The 14252-nt window shown below is 42.7% G+C and overlaps 1 protein-coding gene across 1 annotated transcript in view; it reads left to right on the top strand.

Annotated features, from left to right (window-relative positions):
• The window catches only part of PTPRU (protein tyrosine phosphatase receptor type U), a 489953-nt gene that overhangs the window by 317238 nt on the left and 158463 nt on the right, over nucleotides 1-14252 (top strand). The window lies entirely within an intron of this gene.

The raw sequence follows: 14252 nt of genomic DNA on the forward strand, positions 1-14252 counted from the left end.
GAGGGAAAGAGACAACAACGGTAGGGCGAATGCTTTTATTTTTTTATTTAGTGATTGATTTGTCTGTTCAGGAAGAAATGCATTTGTTTCTTTTCCTCTGGGGCTGTGACTCTTGCATCTTAGGGTTTGTTTGTATATATTGGATTTGCATGGGGTTTACTGGTAGGAATGAATGTTGAGAAGCATACGGTGTGCTTTGTGTATTTTAATTCTGTGGTTAACCATTATGTGTTGTTAATAAGATTATATTGTGTGTATATATGAAAATGAATGGAAAAAATGGTGTTATAATTAGTACTATTATGGGGGCGGGGACAAAATAATTATTTTATTTCCGCCGGTCCAGAGGTGTCAAAGGGTTGAAGAACACTGCTCTAGGCCAGGAGTAGGGAACTCCAGTCCTCGAGAGCCGTATTCCAGTCGGGTTTTCAGGGTTTCCCCAATGAATATGCATTGAAAGCAGTGCATGCAAATAGATCTCATGCATATTCATTGGGGAAATCCTGAAAACCCGACTGGAATATTGCTCTCGAGGACCGGAGTTCCCTACCCCTGCTCTAGACCCTCTGGGCTGCCTAGTAATTGCCTTTTTTCATTTTCTTAGCTGATTTTCAAGTATTTACCGAGGCTCAGTTATGTTGATAACATAGTTAGTAATTGACTCTCAATTAGAAGTACCAACAATTGACCTCAACCAGTGCTAATTGCCACTAATTAGCAGTTTATGTAACTGACTTATGCTCCGGTTCTGTAAACTGAGCGCATAACTTCTTTCGCACTACAAATGCAAAGGGGGTGTGGCCATGGGAGGGGTTTGGGCAGGTAAAGGGGCCACAAGATTTGGGTGCAATGTTATAGCATAATGTCATTTCAATGGCTGCGTTGGGTGCCAGCATTGCACCGGGTTTTAGCAGGTGCGAATTTTGTTCCCAAAGTTAGGCACGAGAGTCGCGATAAGGTAGTATTCTGCAAGGGATGATCTGCGCAGAGAGCGGATCTTCCTGGTGCCTAACTCTGGGCTCCATTTACTGAATTCTCCCCGTAGTGTAAGGAATAGAGGCAAACAGAATTTTGATTTTGGTTTTGGCTCCAAAACTGACCCCAAATCAGTATTCGGCCATGTTTCAGTTTTGGACAAACTGCAGATTTTTATTTTTTTTTGACTGAAACCAAAACTTAATGCTATTCCTCAAAGCACTCCCTCCCCCCCCTCTTGAAACAGAAGCAAACTCTACACCAGGGGTGCCCACACTTTTTTGACTCGCGAGCTACTTTTAAAATGACCAAGTCAAAATGATCTACCAACAATAAAATTTTTTAAAAAACCACAACGCACACTGTACGCATAGAATTGTTAATTATCATTCCTATTCCGGGGTTTTTTTCTAAGAGGTCAAGGCAGATGACTCTATGCACTGTCACCTCAGTAACAACCATACAAAAATAGACAAAACCCACCCCCCCTCCCTTTTTACTAAACCACAATAGCAGTTTTTAGCGCAGGGAGCTGCGCTGAATGCCCAGCGCTGCTCTGGACGCTCATAGGCTCCCTGCGCTAAAAAACACTATTGTGGTTTAGTAAAAGGGGACCATATTGTAAAATATAGACAGCAGATATAAATTCAGAACTGTGCATAGTAAGTGAAGGGAAGTTTTCATCTCTGGGAATTTACCCAGTTAACTATTAAGTTATTTGGGCAAATTCCTTTGAAAACGGTGATAATACTGCCTCCACTTTGCTAAATTTAAAATAAAATCATTTTTCCTACCTTGTCTGGTGATTTCATGAGTCTCTGGTTGCACTTTCTTCTTCTGACTGTGCATCCAATCTTTCTTTCAGCCTGTATGCTTCCTCTCCTCCAAACCTCATTCCCTCCCCCAACTTTTTCTTCCTCTCTCCCTGCCCTTTCTTTCTTTCTCTCTTCATGCCCCCTTTCTTTTTTTCCTATTTCTCTTCTTTCCTTCTGTCTCCCTGCCTGCCCCCTTTCTTTCTTTCTCCCTGCCCTTCCCCAAGCCACTGCCGCTGCCATCGGGGAACAGGACCCAAACGCCACCAACGGATAACAGGCCCCAAAGCCAACGCCGACACCGCCCCATGCTCTCTCTGCTTCGGGCCGATCAATCTTCCTCTCCCCAACATCAATTCTGCCGTCGGAGAGGAAGTTCCGCCCAGCCAGGCCAGGCAATTGGCTGGCCCGAACTTCCTCTCCGATGGCAGAATTGACATCGGGGAGAGGAAGATTGATCGGTCCGATAGATCGCCAAGGCAAGGGGAGTCCTGGATGATCGACTCACTTTCCCTTGGCGAGCTACCGGTCGATCGCGATCAACCTGTTGGGCACCCCTGCTCTACACACTCTCTCTGACTGAACAGGAGCAGCCTCTGCTCCCTCCCCCCTAGACCAGACATGGGCAACTCCGGTCCTCGAGGGTTTTCAGGATTTCCCCAATGAATATGCATTGAAAGCAGTGCATGCAAATAGATCTCATGCATATCCATTGGGAAAATCCTGAAAACCCGACTGGATTCCAGCCCTCGAGGACCGGAGTTGCCCATGTCCGCTCTAGACCCACCTGAGGTCCCTCTGGGCCTGCCTTTGAGTCCCTGGTGGTCTAGTGGCATAATCAGGACAGGCGTATTCCTCAGTTGCTCCTACCCCTGCCAGCTCCAATCTCAAAATGACTTCCACAGCCTCAAGTGGCAGTCTCATGAGACTTCTGCTTGAGGTTACGGCAGCTATTTTGATGGCAGAGGCGACATGAGCAGGAGGGACACCGCCACTAGACCACCAGAGACTAAGGTAGGAAAACTCTAACCTCCCTTTTTACAAAACCGTAGCGTGGCTTTTTGCGCCGGCTGCAGTGGTATCAGCTCCGACACTTATAGAATTCCTATGTGCATCGGAGCTGTTACTGCCGCGGCCGATGCTATAAATCGCACTATGGTTTTGTAAAAGGAGGGGGGAAGGTAGGCCAGGGGTGGACTATGGGAAGGTCCAGGGGTTACCTCTGTTCAAACGGGTGGAGGAGGGGGGAGGAAGAGGTAGGAGGAAGTGGATGGTGCTGCTATTAAGGAGTGGGGCCAGTTTCGGCTTCGGTTTTGGGGTTGCAGATTTGGTTTTGGCCAAAAAAGCAGTTTTGGTTACCCTCTACTATATAATACCATAAGCTACATGCATGTTTCTGAAAACTAGATGCAAGCATTTACACCAGCTTTATGGTTGATGTAAGTTCTCATGCCTAAGTGCATAACCATATATGTATAGAGACGTTTAAATACCTGCATGGTGTAAATGCGCAAGAGTCAAGTCTCTTTCATTTCAAAGGAAGCTCTGGAATGAGAGGGCATAGGATGAAGTTGAGAGGTGACAGGCTCAGGAGTAATCTAAGGAAATACCGTGGTAGATGCGTGGAACAGTCTCCCGGAGGAAGTGGTGGAGACAGAGACTGTGTCTGAATTCAAGAAGGTGTGGGATAGGCACGTGGGAAGCAATAATGGTTACTGCGGAGGGGCAGACTGGATGGGCCATTTGGCCTTTCTCTGCCATCATGTTTCTATGTTTCAATTGCACTAACATTATATAAGAGAAGCTAGATTCCTGTTTTCTTTTATATAATATGTGCCAATGAGGTGCCCCTCTGTACAACTATACAAATAGGCCTCTGTTAGACAATTGTCCTCCTTAATGCCACGTATATTTCTAGAGCGTCGAGCACTGGTAAAAGACGCTTTACTTACAGTGCTGGAAATTTAAATCACAGAGCGGGGTAGAATCAGTGCAAGTTTCACCCAGGCCTATCACAGGACAGGTTCAGTGCTTGGCGATATCCAATTAATTCATCCAATTAACACTAAAAATCCACAAGAAATAACAACAATAAATGAGAAACTAAACCAAATTTATTGCTGGCTTGAAACCAACAAACTCGCCTTAAATATTCAGAAATCAAATCTTATGTTTTTCCCGTGGAAAGATGGTGAAATACTTTCTTCGCCTATATCTATTAAGGGCATTTCTTTGCAGATGGCTAAGAACATCAAGATCCTAGGAGTAACATTTGACAATAAATTGTCTTTCCATGATCACATAAGCCAAGTGGTAAGATCTACTTTTTATAGACTTCGCCAGATTCGATCGATATCAAAATTTTTATGTGCAAAATCATTAAATATCTTAATCCATTCCCTTGTAGTCTCTAAAATTGACTACTGTAATGCATTACTTATAGGTTTGCCACAGAAAGAGCTTAGGCGGTTACAATTAATTCAGAATGCCGCTATTAAAATAATTTATAAAGCCAAAAAATTTGATCATGTTTCACCCCTACTTAAGAAAGCACACTGGCTTCCAGTAGTACATCGCATATTATATAAACAATGTTTACTCACCTTTAAAGCTATAGAATACAAAACTCCAGCCTTTATATATAGACTTTTGATACCTTATACCACCTCTAGATCTCTTAGATCTCAAGACCAACACCTATTAGCAATTCCATCACTAAAAGTTATTAACACAAGACGTAGAACAATCTTTTCAATAACAGCCCCGCAAACCTGGAACAACCTCCCACTATACCTAAGACAAGAAAAAAACCTGTCAAAATTTAAGTCTGAACTAAAAAGTTTTCTATTTATAGATGCTTTTAACGACTAAATCCCTCATATTCTTAATTTAATCATTAGGCTAAATGTCTTCGTCCCCCCTTCCTAATGTTTTTCCCTTGAATTTAATGTTTTTAATAGCGATTGTAACCATTAAATAATTTTCCTTCTGTTTCATTATAGTTTGTAGTAATTACCTCTAAAATGTATTGTAATTTGTATACATAAGTTCATTATTTTTTAATTTAATTATTGTATGTACGTTACCAAAAACTCTTATTTACTTGTACATCGCCTTGAATTTTGAATAGGCGATAAATCAAAATATTTAATAAACTTGGAAACTTGGCAATCAGTTTAGCCCTTTTAACCTGTGGAGGGGTTCTACAGCAGGTTTCCCCACGCAGTTTAGTTGTGAACTCACAAATAATACAAAGAAAGATCAGTATATGACAATACAGAAACAAATAATATAATTATAGTACACTTCTCCCTCCGTATGCGCCGTGATAGGGGATTAACAGAACCGCAAATACAGAAAAACCGCAAATAACTTTTTTCATATGTTATTCACTGTTTTCTATTAAAAACCATCGTGAATATGGTGAAACCGTGAATAACATGGTAGGAGACCTGGCCTATTCCTGAAGGAGAGGCAAAACACGGTGAAGAAAGTGTCGGGAATCAGCGATTTTTCTCTGTAAACGCTTGGAATCGGCGATTTCGCTATGCAAGCTGACGTAATGAGTGGGGGGGGAAGGGGGAAAATGAGCCAGCAAGCTAAAAAACCCCAAATAATTGAAACCGCGAATGCTGAAACCGCGAATACGGAGGGCGATGTGTATATAGATGGAATAAACAGGTAAGAGTCACATATAATGAGCTCATGTATTGTAACACCATTACTGAAGCTCATGTATTGTAACGCCTTTACTGAAGCTCATGCAAACCGCTCAGAATTGACTCTCCAGTCATTAGTAGCGGTCTAGAAGTTTCCAATAAGCAATAAACAAATTGCCGCTGTTTATTTGGATTGTTGATCCGATCTTCATTTGACTGTTTTATAATAGTTGGTTAGTCCCGCACTTGACATGTTTTGCCTACTAATGCCAACGTGAGGGACATTGCAAAGAGGCAGTCTAAACCCTCTAGGCTGGCTAATAATTGCCTTTTTTCATTTACTTAGCCAATTCTTCCAAGTATTTACAGAGGCTCAGAAGTTGTCACCCTTGCAGAATTAAGTTGGAGGTAATTAGAAGGAACTTGCTAATTAGGACCTGGAGGGATCTTATCAGCATGGTGACTTGGAAAATGTTAACTTGTGCGATAGTTTCAGTAAATGCAAGCAAAACTTTGCAGTCCCAAATAGCTCAACACCGTGCAGCTGAAATTCTGTGAGCGTAGAAAATGAACCTGTTTATCCAATTGGAAGTGTTTGTGTAAGTTTTCTGCTGAACACTACGGAAACGAGCCAGAAAGAAGATTGACTCATTTGAGCTTTGGTGCTGGAGGAGGATATTATGCATGCCGTGGACCGCCAGAAAGAAACGAACAAATCGATTCTGGAAGAGATCAAACTGGCTATGTCACTCGAAGCCCAAATGATGAAGTTACGACTTGTCTTGTTGTGGTCACACTTGTCAGAAGAGAAAAGATCGTTGGAGAAGGACATTATGTTTGGGAAGATCGAAGGAACTAGGCGAAGAGGGCTGGACATATTGAAAACAACCATGGAGATGATGCTAGAGGACCTTACCGGACTAGCACAAAACCGATCTCTTTTTAGATTTGTAAGTTCAAATGAGTTGGAATGGTTATAGAATTTACACTTCCCCCTCCCCATTCGCGGTTTCGGTAATCGCGATTTCACATATTCGCGATTTTTGGGGGAGGGGGGAAAAAGAAAAAATAAACCCCATCATTAAGTCTTACCCCCGGCATCCCGGCCTTACCTGGTGGTCTAGCGGGCTTTCGGGGCAGGAGCGATCTTCCTACGCTCCTGCCCCATGCAGATCGCCATTAGGAAATAGCTGTAGGGAGTTCCTGTCGTAGTCTCGAGAGACTTCCTGTTTCTGCTAGGGTTGGCTGCAGTGTAGAGAAGACACCGAGGCCAGCAACAGCGCGGTGCAGCGCTTTTCTGTGAGGCAAGTAAATTTCTGTGGGGCATATGCACAGGGGGAGCAGGAAATGAATGCTGCTGGATGGGGGAGGGAAAAGGAAGGGAACAGGGGGAGCAGGCAAGGGGTGGGTGCACAGGGAAGAGGGGGAATGCTGCTGCACAGGGAAGGAGGGAATGCTGCTGCTGTACAGGGAAGTGTGGGTGAATGCTGCTGTACAGGGAAGGGGGGAATGCTGTTGCTGCTACACAGAAGGGGGAATGCTGTTGTTGCTGCACAGGGAAGTGGGGGAGGGGGGAAAGGGAAAGGGGCCAGGGAGCAATCTTGGTTTGCTTTGGGGGGAGACAAAAGGGGGCAATGGAGCGAGACAGAAAGTTAGGCAGGCAGCGCATGAGAATGAAAAACAGACACACAGAAAAACAGCAGGCAGGGAGAGAAACAGAAAGAAATAAACACAGACAGGCAAAGGGGGCCAGGAAGAGAAACAGACAGAAAGAAAGACAGACAATGGGAGGGAGAGAGACAAAAAAAAGGAAGAAAGAGACAGGGGCAGGGAGAGACACAGAAAGAAAGAAAGACAGATAGACATATTCTAGCACCCGTTAATGTAACGGGCTTAATGACTAGTATACTATATTACATTAGCCAATTTTTGAAATTAGAAAAGCATGAATCAATGTATGAAATTTTTTATTATCGAAAAAAATGTCTAATGGATCGTAGTGATCAAAGTGCATAAAAACCCTTTCTCATAATTTCTGAGACCTGTTCATTGAAGGTGAGATGAGAATCAACCCATATTCCCAAATATCTAAGGGCTCCTTTTACGAAGGTGCGTTAGGGCCTTAACGCACGGAATAGAGCGCGCGCTAGCTGCTACCGCCTCCTTTTGAGCAGGCGGTAGATTTTCAGCTAGCGCACGCTAATCCGGTGCGTGCGCTAAAACGCTTCGTAAATGGAACCCTAAATTTCTTAACTATAGAAATACATTTTCCTTGAAAAAAAAACACAGAAAAATCTATATCTGATCCCAAGCCTGTTATCCAGCACGCCTGACATTTATCAGTGTTTAAAGAAAGTTGATTCAAGTTCAACCACTGACCAACCTTTTCCAAACATCTTTTGAAGAAGATCTAAATGTTTACTAATTGGATCAGTTTTATCCAACAATAAAATATCGTCTGCGTAACAAAAGATTTTGATTCCTAGTTCTTCAATAATAGTCAATAGAAGGCCAAGAAATATTTTAAATAGAGCTGGTGATATTGCCGAACCCTGTGGAACTCCATAAGACAAACTAAAAGTTGAAGAATTCAATTTAGATGTAATCACTGTACATGTCCTATTATCTAAAAAAATGACCCAAACCACGAAAGTACCGTAGCACCTAATCCAATAAGAGAGCGTTCCACCCGACCAGACTTTTTGGGCTAAAATATAACCAAAGACTTGTTTCAAGTTTCAAGTTTATTAATATTTTGATATACCAACCATCACAAGTATCTGGTCAGTTTATAATAATAAGAGATAAAAATTGTATATAAAAAAATTGTATAAAAAAAAAACCTGTATATAAAAAAACTGTACAGATAAAAAAAATTGTATATAAAAAAAATTATATATAAAAAAAAACAACCCAAAATAAACTTAAGGGGGATAATGTCGATACAAAGACTTGATTATGAAGGATATGAGACAAAAGGAAAGAAAGGGGAAGGGGAGGTTTTTAAATTACATTGTATAAATAAAAATAAAATGAGGAGAAGAGGGGAGGATAAAACGAGAGGAAAAAATGGGGGAATTGCTTCCTGGAAGCGTTTTTGTTGTTCCATTTTTATTTGGGACTTCAGTTGGAATTTTGATGCGCATCTTTAAAGAGAAATGTCTTAAGGAGTGTTTTAAACTTGTTTAAGGAATTTTCAGAACGAAGATTCGATGGCATTGCATTCTAAAGAGAGGGCGCGTCAACAGAGAAAATTGTGTTTCTGGTATAGTATAAATCTTTGATTGGAGGGACTGTTAGTAAAATTCTGGTTAGTGCCCTAATTCTGGTTAGGGCCCTGGAGGGGATATGTGGAATTAGATATTTATCAAGGAAGGCAGGCTGGTGAGAAGTCTTGATCTTAAAGGCTAAGAGAAGAATTTTATAAGTTGTTCTATGAGAGACTGGTAACCAGTGAGATTCTCGGAGTAGGGGGGTAACATGGTCATATTTTTTGGCTTTATGAATGAGTAAGTTGGAGAAATCTTGTCAATATCAACTTTAGTAGCCTGCAGACTTGAACATCGAAACAGAGAAGAGCATGGCAGTTAAAGACCATAAAATATGAAGAAATGTTATTAGCCAAGTGATGGTGACACCCACTGAAAAAAACATTTATTTAAAGTGGAGAAAAAGCCTCAACCACTGGGTTTCCAGCCGTTCAACGTATGTATCATAGGTAAAAAAACTCAACAAATATCAAAATGCAACTTTCAAAATGGGATATACTCCCACCACGGTGCACAGGAAAATAGGGAAAAAGAGCAAGAAACAATGTTGAACGAATCTTCACATCATGACGTCGCTCTCCCAAAACGTCGTGCTCCAACCCAGCCTGCCGATCTTTTCTGCTATAGCGTCCTCGTCAGATTCACAGCATTGTGGTGAAGAAAAGCAGTTCTACTTTCCAACAAGGCTCTTGTTTCACGGACGAGTGGTTGCATCAAGGAAAATTTCCAAAAAGCTCTGTCTCTCCAACTCTCTTGTCTTCCTTTGCACATTGCCTTCTCTTTCTGCCCCACAAACCTGTGGATGACATGCCCCCTTCCTGTCCCTGACCCCCACTCCCACACACACATACAGCAACAGATTGGCCTCCCTGAAGACGGGATAATGGACTAGATGGACCATTGGTATGACCCAGCAAGGGTATTCTTATGTTCTTATGTTAACCCATACTTCTCTCTGCCTCACCACTATACAGACACAAAGAGCTAGCATGTCCCTCAGAAACAACCAACAATCAGCACGTCCCTTGCTCTTTTCCTTCCCCAGCTTACACTTTAAAAATCTCCCTATCACCCCACAAAGGTTAACACCCTTTTTTTCTTCTACCCCACACCCAGACAGGTAGCACTATTTTTCAGACATTTCTGAACCTGGTATAATCTCATTAACACAACATAAACCTTCTCAATACTAGGTGTATCGTGACGTTTATACAACTCTACAACTAGTTCACCTGCATAACCTCAGCTTACGCTAGGAATGATGGGGGCAGGATTGATTTTCACTCGTTCTTGCCCTGCTGGATGCCTTCTTCAAAATAGTGCCATTAAGGGGTTCAAGTTGCCATACAGAAGAAAAAAGCCCTTATATGGCAGCTTGAAAAATCCAGGGTAGTGGCATCGTTGTGAAGAAGACTCTAGAACAGGGTCCTCGAGGGCCTTAACCCAATTAGGTTTTCAAGATTTCAGCAATGAATATGCATGAGATCTATTTGTATACAATAGATGGCAAATCAGTCTCATGCATATTCATTATGGAAAACCTGACTGGGTTATTAAGGCTTATCCCTCAAGGATGGTGGTTGCCTACCCCTGTTTCAGAACATGAATACCTACCGGGAAAATTATACAACTCTGATTACTAAACATCCCTACATAGTCTGTTGCGGTTGGCTAGGTCTTTCCACATCTTCTGTCTGCTTGATTTTACCTGAAGAAAGCCACAGCATGATGATTGAAACACCAGTTCCACTTAGATGCGATAAGACCTGGATAAGCGCAACAACAGTGATGCCAGCCACTGAAGCTTAAGAAACATCCCTATATAGAATTTCCATGACAACAGAATGGTCTCACTTTCACGCTTAGAACATAGATCATGAAAGAGTACAGAATAAGTGACCACAAATTAAAAATAGAAATATTTATACAAATTTAAACTGAACCTGCAAGAAACCACCCAGAGATATGGGAGCTGCAACCTCCCCCTCCACTGTGCAAAATATTATATGATCAGATTTACATTCCAAAGAATAACATATTCAAATCACCAAGTTGAAAAGAATGTTTTCTTCCTTTTTTGTCTGGCAATTTCAGTTTTCTAATCATTGTTGGTCTAGGCCTTTGGTTTCTGCTGCTCTCTGCCTTCTCTTAACTCTCCTTCCCTTAACTCTCCTTCCAGGGTCTCCAGTCCATCTGATACTTCTTTATTCTCCCATCTTAGACATCAATCTCTTCTTCTCAGCTTACTTTCATTTCATTTTCTCTCTTTCTCTGTCCACTAAGATTTTACTCCTCCTCTTTTCCAACCATTCCTCAATCTCCTTTTTTTTTTTTTTACCTGCATCTTCCTAGTTTTCCATCTCTTTCCCTTCTCCCAGTCACTATTCCCTATCTCTCTTTTTCCTCCTCCCATGTGTTCAGCATCTCTCCTTCTCTGTCTAAAATCTCCCCCTCACTCTCCTCCATTAAGGGCTACTGTTAAGATGGGTTATTTTTTCCATAAAATCAATAAGGACACAGACATTTTCAAAACAATATAACGAAAAGAAAGATAAAACATATTGTCTAAAGCAGTGGTTCCCAACCCTGTCCTGGAGGAACACCAGGCCAATCGGGTTTTCAGGCTAGCCCTAATGAATATGCATGAGAGAGATATGCATATGATGGAAGTGATAGGCATGCAAATTTGCTTCATGCATATTCATTAGGGCTAGCCTGAAAACCCAATTGGCCTGGTGTTCCTCCAGGACAGGGTTGGGAACCACTGGTCTAAAGAATGCTACTGGGACCGTCACCTAACCATCTAATACAATTTACTTCCAGCGGAGAAAAAAAAAAAGGCCTCAATAATAACACAGCTCCTAGATCGCTTCTCAGTCTTTTGGAGATTTTATCATTGGTCATAAAAAAGAACCCTCCACTTTAACACAAAAATATCCAAACTATTCATATATTCAAAAGGTACAATTGTCCGCAGTATGCCACTTCTAGGATAATTAGGACAAATGAATGTCTAAAATGCATGTGGGAAAACCCCCCCCCAAAATACAGTCTCAGAAATCATTATAGAAGAGATTCTTATGACAAGCACTTATCTTCTGTTTCCAAGAATCTTTTATCACAGCGAATAAAGGTGCTGCAATTACTGCAAATCCATAACTACCTTCTGAATCTCATTAAGTATCTCGCTCCTGACAGACGAGCTACCATTTCGCCCGAGTAACCCAAGCTGGGTCAAGGGAATTCATCTCAGCAACATCACACGGCTCTCTTCAATAAGGCCACGGCACCCACATGACGCTGCATATGACATCATCAGACAGCGACCCCCAGCACCTCGTTAAATCTTCGCCAGCACAAACTTTGCCTTTTCTAAGTTCCCTTGGTTGTGAAAGGTTTTTTTCTCCATCTTTTCTTTCTTTGTGGACTGTATTGTTGTAACTAAGATATGAAAAATTTGCTTTCAGGAGTTGTATTTTAATTTCTTATTCAAAGTTTGTTTGCTTTGATGTAAATAAAAGACAATAAATTAAAAAAAAAAAAAAAAATCTTCGCCAGCGCAAACAACTTTTCCAGCCTGCTTCTCACGCCAGCCTGGCTCCCCTCTGAAATCACTTTCCGGGTCGCAAGGCCAAGAAGTGACGTCGGAGGGAAAGCCAACGCTGGCGCCAGCAGCAGGCCGCAGAAGCTGCTCGTGCTGGCAAAGATTTAAAGAGGTGCTGGGGGAGGAGGAGGGATGCAAGTGTGGCGTAGGGGGCGCGGGGGCACCTCCTATCCTCACTATGCCATTGGATGCCCATATGTGTTGCAAACAATGCATATTGGCAACAGCACCACGCGTGGCCTGCCCTTAGTTTCTTTCAGCAGTGGCAATGAGCTGCTTGGCATACAGATGTTATAAAAGGCGGCACGATTAGAGAGACCCCTAGGGCAGGGCTGCCGTTGCCGTCCTGTGGAAGTTTTGACTCATGCATTGAATTTTATAACCACGTCTACAGAGCTACTGCAGTGGTGGGTGTTCACTGGCAAACCTTATACTCTGCGTTAGGCATCCGAGTCCATGCATTGATTCTTTCCGCTGTGGAAACAATTTGTGTTTTACACTGAACTAAACACCAAGCTATTTTCCTTTCTGAGTAAATGGGGCCTGTTCTGCCGCCCAGATTTCTCTCAAGCAGTTAGGATAATGAAAGAGCACAGCTGAACTAGATCTGCCAGTTCAGCTGTGCTAAGCTTACAGGCGGTTACGACGGACGTTTGCCATGTAATGTCAAAACCACCCTTCCCATGTGTCCACCATACGTGTTCCATTCCAGAAGACTGCAGCAAATCAAGGAGGCAGAAGGTCTGGAAAGCATGGATGGTCTCAAGTGTGGTCTGTCCTCTTGGCCCCAATGCACAAAGCTCCAGACACCACAGTGAAAAAAAATACCATGGTGGGAGCGATTTTTCTTTTACTTTGAATCAGGGCCTTAGGCCCCTCCCAGTGCATCCCAGGATGCACCAGGAAGGGGAAGGCCCTCCATTTTAAAGTGGCTGGCCTGCTGGCAAGAGAGAGTGGGCATCCCTCCTGCTGATTTTTTTTTTAAAGTTCGAGGGCTTTGGGGGGGTTGATGTGGTGTGGTAGGGTCCCAGAATCAAGGGGACTCCCGGCCTCGAGAAGTGGGGGGGGGGAGAGGAGGGGGGGGGGGCATAAGAATCAGGGGCATCAAGCTTTACTTTCCTATCAGTGCCTGAACCAATCTGCGCTCAGGCACTGACAGGAAAGTAAGGCTACCCTGCCGTTAAAGTTTGGTCGCTAAACAACTTATTTATTTTTTTTTTTTTGCTGTGCACTACATGGAGTGTTCATTATTAGAATTCCCAGATATCCGGATATACCTGGACATGTCCTCTTTTTAGAGGAATGTCCAGGCGCTGGGACGGCTTTTCAAAACCTGGCACTTTGAGCTTGGGGTCTTGAGAGGGCATCTGCGCATGCACGGATCCAGCGCGATAAACATCGCAAACATGCGCACATGTATGTGACGTCATTGTGTTACACCTGCCCATGCTCAGAGGCCCTCCAAATGTGGCTCCGAGCTGAAGGAGAAGAGGGGGGAGGGGAGGGTGCTGGGGCGGGACAGGGCTGGGTAGAACTGGGCAGGCCTGGGGGCGGGATTTTACAGGCCTAAAATCTGGTAACCCTACTCATTACAATACTAATGAGCTCCTTGTAATGTATGAGCATAGGATTCTTGGTGATTGCTACGACAATCGGTAGCAGCCACGGAGAACCCTTTTCAGCATCGGCTCTTCTCTTTTAGGGGAGAGAGAGAGTTTTAACCAGGGGAAGAGGGAGAGAGACACTAAAGTTTCAAGTTTCTTAGCGTTTTTGATTAATCGCTTAATCATACTTCAAAGCGATGAACATAAATAAAAAACATTAAAAATTACAATATTAAAAAGTAATACAATATTTAACATAGACTTAAAAACAAACCAGACTATACACAAACTTCACAAACAAGATAAAAGGGAGAAAGGGATTTGAACTA

The sequence above is a fragment of the Geotrypetes seraphini genome, chromosome 8, assembly GCF_902459505.1.
Source record: "Geotrypetes seraphini chromosome 8, aGeoSer1.1, whole genome shotgun sequence".
Lineage (NCBI taxonomy): Eukaryota > Metazoa > Chordata > Amphibia > Gymnophiona > Dermophiidae > Geotrypetes > Geotrypetes seraphini.